At 40.8% G+C, this 7283-nt stretch overlaps 1 non-coding gene across 1 annotated transcript; it reads left to right on the top strand.

Moving 5' to 3' along the window:
• Positions 1-3537: 3537 nt before the first annotated feature.
• LOC114167974 lies at positions 3538-3644 on the top strand. The gene has a single exon (XR_003600573.1). It is a non-coding gene; the product is annotated as a small nucleolar RNA R71 (small nucleolar RNA).
• The last annotated feature ends 3639 nt before the right edge of the window (positions 3645-7283 follow it).

Raw genomic sequence — 7283 nt, 5'->3', positions numbered from 1 at the left:
TTTTGTGCTCCGTTCCTATCACGGATCTCCAAATCAAATTCTTGGAGCCAGAGCATCTATCTTATCAACCGAGGCTTTGATTCTGCTTTCTTCAACATGTACTTAAGAGCTACATGGTTAGTAAACACAACAACAGGAGAACCAAACAGATAAGATCTAAACTTTTCAAGTGCAAAAACTACCGCAAGGAGTTCCTTTTCTATTATGGTGTACTTTGCTTGGGCAACATCTAATGTCCTGGAGGCGTAATAGATTACCCTCAGCTGTTTGTTAATTCTTTGAGCTAGAACAGCCCCCAATGCATAATTGGATGCATCGCACATCAACTCGAACGGGGATGTCCAGTCGGGTGCCTGAATGATTGGAGTGGTGGTCAAGGCCTTCTTGAGGCAATCAAAAGGCTCTTTGCATCCTTCATCAAAGATGAAGTCAACATCCTTTTGCAGTAAGTTGGACAGTGGAAGGGCCTTCTTACTGAAGTCCTGAATGAAGCATTTGTAAAACCCTGCATGGCCAAGAAAAGAACGAACCTCTCGCACAGAAGAGGGGTATGGCAATTGTGAAATAATTGAAATCTTGGCAGGGTCAACTTCAATGCCCTTTCTTGAAATTATGTGCCCCAATACTATGCCTTGTTCTACCATGAAATGGCATTTCTCAAAATTCAGAACAAGGTTAGATTGGATGCACCTATTTAAAACTCTGTCCAAACTATACAAACATGCATCAAAAGAGGACCCATACACAGTAAAGTCGTCCATAAACACCTCTATGCATTTTTCAAGAAAATAACTAAAAATGTTAAGCATGCACCGCTGGAATGTGTCAGGGGCATTTGCATAGGCCAAACGGCATCCTGCTATAGGAAAAAGTGCCAAAGGGGCAGGTGAATGTGGTTTTCTCTTGGTCCTCAAGTGCAATATGAATTTGAAAGTAACAAGAAAAACCATCAAGGAAGCAATAGTGGGACTTACCTGCCAAGCGCTCAAGCAATTGATCAATAAAAGGCAGGGGGAAGTGGTCTTTCCTGGTTTCTTGATTTAGCCTTCTGTAGTCAATGCAAACCCTCCAACTGTTTTGCACTCTTGTTGGAATCAACTCTTCTTTTTCATTCTTGACTATAGTGAGGCCTGTCTTTTTAGGAACAACATGGATGGGGCTGAACCACTGATTGTCAGAAATGGGGTAGATGATCCCAGCTTGTAGAAGCTTTGTCACCTCCTTCTTGACAACATCCGAGATGACAAGGTTGAGTCGCCTCTGTGGTTGTCTCACTAGCCTATCTCCATCTTCCAACAATATCCTGTACATGCATGTTGATAGGCTAATACCAGGAATATCAGCCAATGTCCATCCAATTGCCTTCTTGTTCTTTTTAAGAACATGCAAGAACCTCTGCTCTTGTTCAATAGTGAGGGAGGTGGAAATGATGACAGGCAGTTTGTCCTCCTCCTCTAAGTAGACATACTTGAGGTTGTCTGATAGGGGTTTCACCTCTAGAGTGCTGAATGTTGGTTGAATATCAGGAACCGGAGGGGAGGGAGAAATGGGTTCCACAACATGTACCTCAACATAACAATCAGATGCATATGTACTTCCTGCAACATGGTTAATGCAATCTAACTGTATAACATCAAAATCATATGGTACAGCACCCAGTGAGTCAGAATCAACATCGAAATCAGAATCAGAATCAGAATACGAATCACAATCAACACTAATGCATGCAAATTCAGATATCCCAAACATAGATGAATTTTTTAATGTATGCAAAGAGTGGAAATCAGAAACAAGTCCATTAACAGTATCATCAATAATATCAACATGAAAAATACAGTGATCCTCAAAAGGGTGTTTCATGGCATCCAGAATATTAAAACGCACCACAATATCATCAAACTCTGTGGACAAAGTACCTGCATGGACATCAATCTTGGTTCGTGTTGTTTTCAAAAATGGTCTGCCTAAAATGATTTGTGCAAAACCATGTGAAAATCCCTCTTCCCTATCAAGAATGTAAAAATCAGCAGGGAAAATCAATTCACCAACACGAACCAAAACATCATCAACCAAACCTGCGGGGTGGGTAACACTTTTATTTGCCAATTGAATCACCACACCCGTAGGTTGCAGGGGTCCAAGAGAAAGAGATTTAAAAATAGACAGAGCCATTACATTTATTGAAGCACCAAGATCAAGCATTGCATTTTCAAATTTATTGTTACCTATGATGCAAGGTACACAAAATGTACCTGGGTCCTTGCATTTTTCAGGAATCTGAGGAACATATTTACCTATCAATGCTGACACATTTCTTCCCATGCTGATCTTTTCGTTTCCCTTTAGCCTCCTCTTGTGCGTGCATAGTTCTTTCAAGAACTTTGCATATCTGGAATCTATTTGATGGCATCCAACAGAGGTATGTTCACCTCTAGCTTCCTGAATGTTTCTAAGATCTCCCTGTCAACCTCTTCCATCTTCTTGCTCGGAATGACTCTTGGAGGGAAAGGAAGAGGTATGGAAGGTGCAGCAGTAGAGGTGGAAGGCGTAGAAGTCACACCAGATGTGAAAGGACCAGCTGCATAAGCATCACGCTTTCTCTGAAGTGTGGCAGGATCGACTTCCTTTTGAGGTGTAGGCTCAAGAGTGGGAACTTCAATGTTCTTCCCAGATCCCAATGTAATGGCACTCACATTTCTCGAATTCTCCACCGTTTGTGATGGCAACTTGTTAGAATTCTGAGCCTGTGCTTGGTTTAGCTGAGTGGCCATCTGCCCCATTTGATTTGTCAAAGTCTGGATTGAGGCCCTAGTCTCATACTGGAATTGCATGTTTTAAAGGGTCATCATCTTGACCAACTCCTCCAATGAAGTAGAAGAAGAAGGTGCATGTGCTGCAATAAGAGCTGGTGCGGGTACAAGGGGAACCGGAGCAGCTTGTACAGGTGCAGGTCTTTGTTGTGGAGGTGGCTGCACATTTTGAAATTGTTGGTTTTGTTCCTGCTAGTTGACCTGGTTTCCCCATCTCAAATTAGGGTGATTCCTCCATCCTGGATTATATTTTTTTGTTGACAAATCATGGTTTTGTTGTTGATGTTGGGGCCTATTGTTGTTAAAAATATTAGCTGCATAGGCCTGAGGAGTATCCACTGGTGTAGAAGAAGAAGCAGCAGCAGCCTGTTGTTGCAATGCTGGGCAAGAGTCTATAAAATGATCAATAGATGTACAAAGGCCACAAACTCTTGCAGCTGGAGCTCTCTGATTGGAAGCAAGTTGGTTGACCAGTGTGCTAAGAGCATCAATCTTACTTTCCAACTTCTTCGTGTACTCGGCTGCCCCTACATCATGAACAGCTCTAACAACTATGACATCACTCCTTATGCCAAATTGTTAAGAATTTGAAGCCATGTTCTCTATGAGTTGCCTAGCTGCAGCTGGGGTAATGTTACCAAGAGCACCACTACTTGCGGCATCAATCATATTTATATCCATGTGGTGCAGGCCTTCATAAAAATACTGAAGAAGGAGATGTTCAGAGATTTGATGGTGAGGGCAGCTTGAACAGAGATTCTTGAACCTCTCCCAATACTCATAGAGGGTCTCCCCAGATTGTTGCTTGATGCCAGAAATTTCCTTCCTTATGGTTGTTGTCCTTGAAGTAGGGAAGAACTTGGAAAGGAACAATTTCTTCAGGTCATCCCAGCTCGTGATGGACCTGGGTATTAGGTAGTACAACCAGTCTTTCGCATTGCCCTCCAACGAATGAGGGAAAGCCTTCAAGTATACATGGTCTTCTTGGACATCTGCGGGTTTCATGGTGGAACAGACGACATGAAACTGCTTCAAGTGTTTGCACGGGTCCTCACTTGCAAGGCCATGAAACTTTGGCAACAAGTGTATTAATCTAGTTTTTAACACATATGGAACTTCCTCCTCAGGGTATTGAATGCATAAACTATCATAAGTGAACTCTAGTGCAATGAGCTCACTTATGGTCCTCTCATGAAGTGGAGGAGGTTGAGCCATGTTATCAGTATGAAAATCAAAATGCTCAGAATAAACAGTATGCTCAGAATGCAAGGAATGAGGAGTGTCAAGAGTATGATGAGAATCAGAAGAGTTAGGAAAAGTCACTGAATATTCAGCATGCAAAGATGGATTCCTAAGATGCCTACGTCCTCTATGGAATGTCCTATCAATCTTAGGGTCAAATGGTCGTAATTCACTTGGGTTTCCCCTAGTCATGCACCAAAATACATTAATTCTAGTGATATTGGCATAACATAGGGTATAGCTACAAGTATACTCAAACGAACTCCAAATGACTTGAAAATTTGTAGGATTATCCTTTGAGAGCTCAAACAGAACCACAAAAAAACTAAGATCAAAACTCAAAGTACAGGTATTTTTAAAAGTTTTTCAAAAGTGGAAAAATGAAGAAAAATCACAAAAAACATTGTTGAAATGTAGAAAATGGCATTTTTCTGGAGAATCTGAGTTCGCAAACCAAAATAGCAGGTTCCAACAAGGTAGGAAATCAAATTCCACCCCAAATGCATATAAAACAATAGTGATTCTGATAACCAGAGCAAAAGTTATGGTCCTCTGAAGTTTCACTAAAAATCAGTCCAAAATGTTTTTGAATCTCTCAACTCAGACCATACCAACTGCTCCAGCTATTTTTTCCATCAAGTTCAATGTCTTAGAAGTCGGGGAAAAAAATGTCAAGTCAAAACAAGCCCCGTAGCTACTAGAACAAAAATCCAGAAGTTAAATGTCAGATTCAGACACTATTCAGGCACTATTCACTACTACAAATGACATTATTCACGCGCGTCGTGACACTATTCACTCTACTACACAGACAACATGCACACTACACGAAAACACAAAGAAACACTACCACAATGAACATACACCAACTCAACCACACTTGAACTACACACACACACCAAAACACTGAACACAAACACACTGAAAATTTTACTTTGAACAAAACGATTGGTCCCCGACAACGACGCCAAATTTGATAGAGGTCGTACCCCACCAAATTAAAACAGATAAAATGCAGTATATGAAAGTGAACCAAGTCGTCTCCCAACGACCAATATTTTCATTCAAAGCTTCAATTTCCATATGAACACAACAATAACACAAAGGGGGGGTTTGGCAGATTTACACAAAATTGCTAAATTCTAATAGAAACGACGAAACTTAATTAAACATAGAATTCAAAATATATTGATTCCATGATTCCACTGAAAATCCACCAATCACAGGTTACTAAATCAATTATCTTATTCAATTTACTCTCATAAACTCTGAATTAATTAATTATGCAAAAATTAACACAGCTTCATTATGCCATTAAGCATAGCACACATTCTTCTTTCAATTTCACACACACACACACACACACAGATTAAGCAACTGTGGCAGAACCCGAACTCACTAAGCATGACAAGGGTTCTAAAATTGTGGAAAACATGGACCCATGATTAAGCATCACAAATTTCATTTCATTCAAAGCTACGAAATTGAATAGGATGAAGAGAAAATAGGAATTGGAGTGCACTGCAAAACATCAACCTCATGGTTTCAATTTAATTTCTTCAAGGAACCAATACGAAAAACTTAGCTAGACATGGAAAATGGAACAATCAACCACTTCGAATTTGAAACAGAATATCAAACTCAAAAACCCTAACCTATGAATTCTCTGAAAAAGAGAGATTTCAAAGCTTCAATGGAATGTAAAACGGTGTTGTTATATATAAACACGAAAACCCCATTAATGGGTGTTGTTCCAAGTCTATAAAACCACAAAACGAGCTGCCTAAGATAGAAAACGAATTCAAAACGTAAAACCCTCAATGGGTGCTGTCAAATGTGCATAAAAACGATAAAAACTAGCCAAAAACGTGAAAAACCGCAAGGGGCGCCTCCATGGAAGCTTAGAGAACGAAAATGGTGGTTGGAGAGAATGTAGAAGATGAAGTTACGGCTGGGTGCATGGAAGGAGACCTAAAACTCGTGGTCACATCCATTCTGCCACTCATATTTACAAAATTGCCACTCTGTCACTCATATTTACAAAATTGCCACTCTGCCACTCAGAATTACAAAAATGCCACTCTTGGGCCTCTAATGTTGGCACATTCACTCTGCTGACGTGGAAATGACATGGAAATTATGTGGAAATGATGTGGCGACTCTCTTCAACTGAATATTGATGTCCAAGCTCCAAAATTTCTTCACCCAAATACCTAAAAATAATTATTAAACAAAAATTAGGCTAAGTAATGTGAAATTAGTCCAAATTCAGAACAGTGGCCCAATAAAGCCCAACAGATGAAAAACACTCTAAAGATGAATAATTAAGCACTGAACAACTGTCTAATGGGTACACAAAGGCTAGTGGAATGGAAGAAAATAATGACTCATCACCCGCCAGGCGGTGTCTGTAGTAATTGATGGTATAGAGGCTCTTGGCGCCTAGCGGTACGTGTCCCCCGCCAGGCAATTTTGCTGCAGCAGCCTTGGGTTGTTGGTTCTGTGTGCGTGATCTACAAGGCATTAGTGATGCTTCAAAGGTGGGATTGCTGGTGTTCCTCGAGTTGAGCTCAAAATGTATCCCTCAAGTTGAGTTTGGGATAGGGGTTAAGCACGTAGCATTCCTCGACTTGAGCTCGGAATGGCATCCCCCGAGTTGAGCTCGGGATGGCGGATGAACACGAGGAACCCTTGAGTTGAGCTCAGGTTGACGAGTGTTGTTAGTATGAGTGTGTTGGTTGTGGCCAGTACGGATGGGTCCAGATAGATTGTCATCCTCAGTGGTTAGCTGACGAGTTTGGTAGTCTTGGGACGTCGCGAACTATGTTCGTATTTGGGAGCTCCACCTAGCGTTGCGGTGTATGATCCACAGCAATGGTTTCCCGCACGTGCTCTATCGGTTGTGGCCGATAGGTATGGCAACAAGTCATTTTGAGGTAATCACTGGAAGATGTAGAACACAATTCACATGGTTGTGGCCATGTGGTATGGAACTAAAGAAAGGAAATTTCCCTTGATGTGAATGATGTGTGATATATAAGTGTTTTACATATGTGAATATATATTTATATGTTTTATCTATTAAGCTCACCTTATCTGCTTTTGGTTGGCGATGATCGTGTACGCAGTATACATGAGCAGATGATGTTGTTGTAGGTGGTTTTAGTGAGGCTTAGCTACGGAGCGAGGATAGCTTGGGGAGTTTTATATTTTGAGTTTTTAAAATAAATT

Source organism: Vigna unguiculata, chromosome 10, assembly GCF_004118075.2.
Source record: "Vigna unguiculata cultivar IT97K-499-35 chromosome 10, ASM411807v1, whole genome shotgun sequence".
NCBI classification, from domain to species: domain Eukaryota; kingdom Viridiplantae; phylum Streptophyta; class Magnoliopsida; order Fabales; family Fabaceae; genus Vigna; species Vigna unguiculata.
The sequence above is the reverse complement of the archived record's forward strand: the minus strand, read 5'-3'. Positions and strand labels throughout refer to the sequence as shown.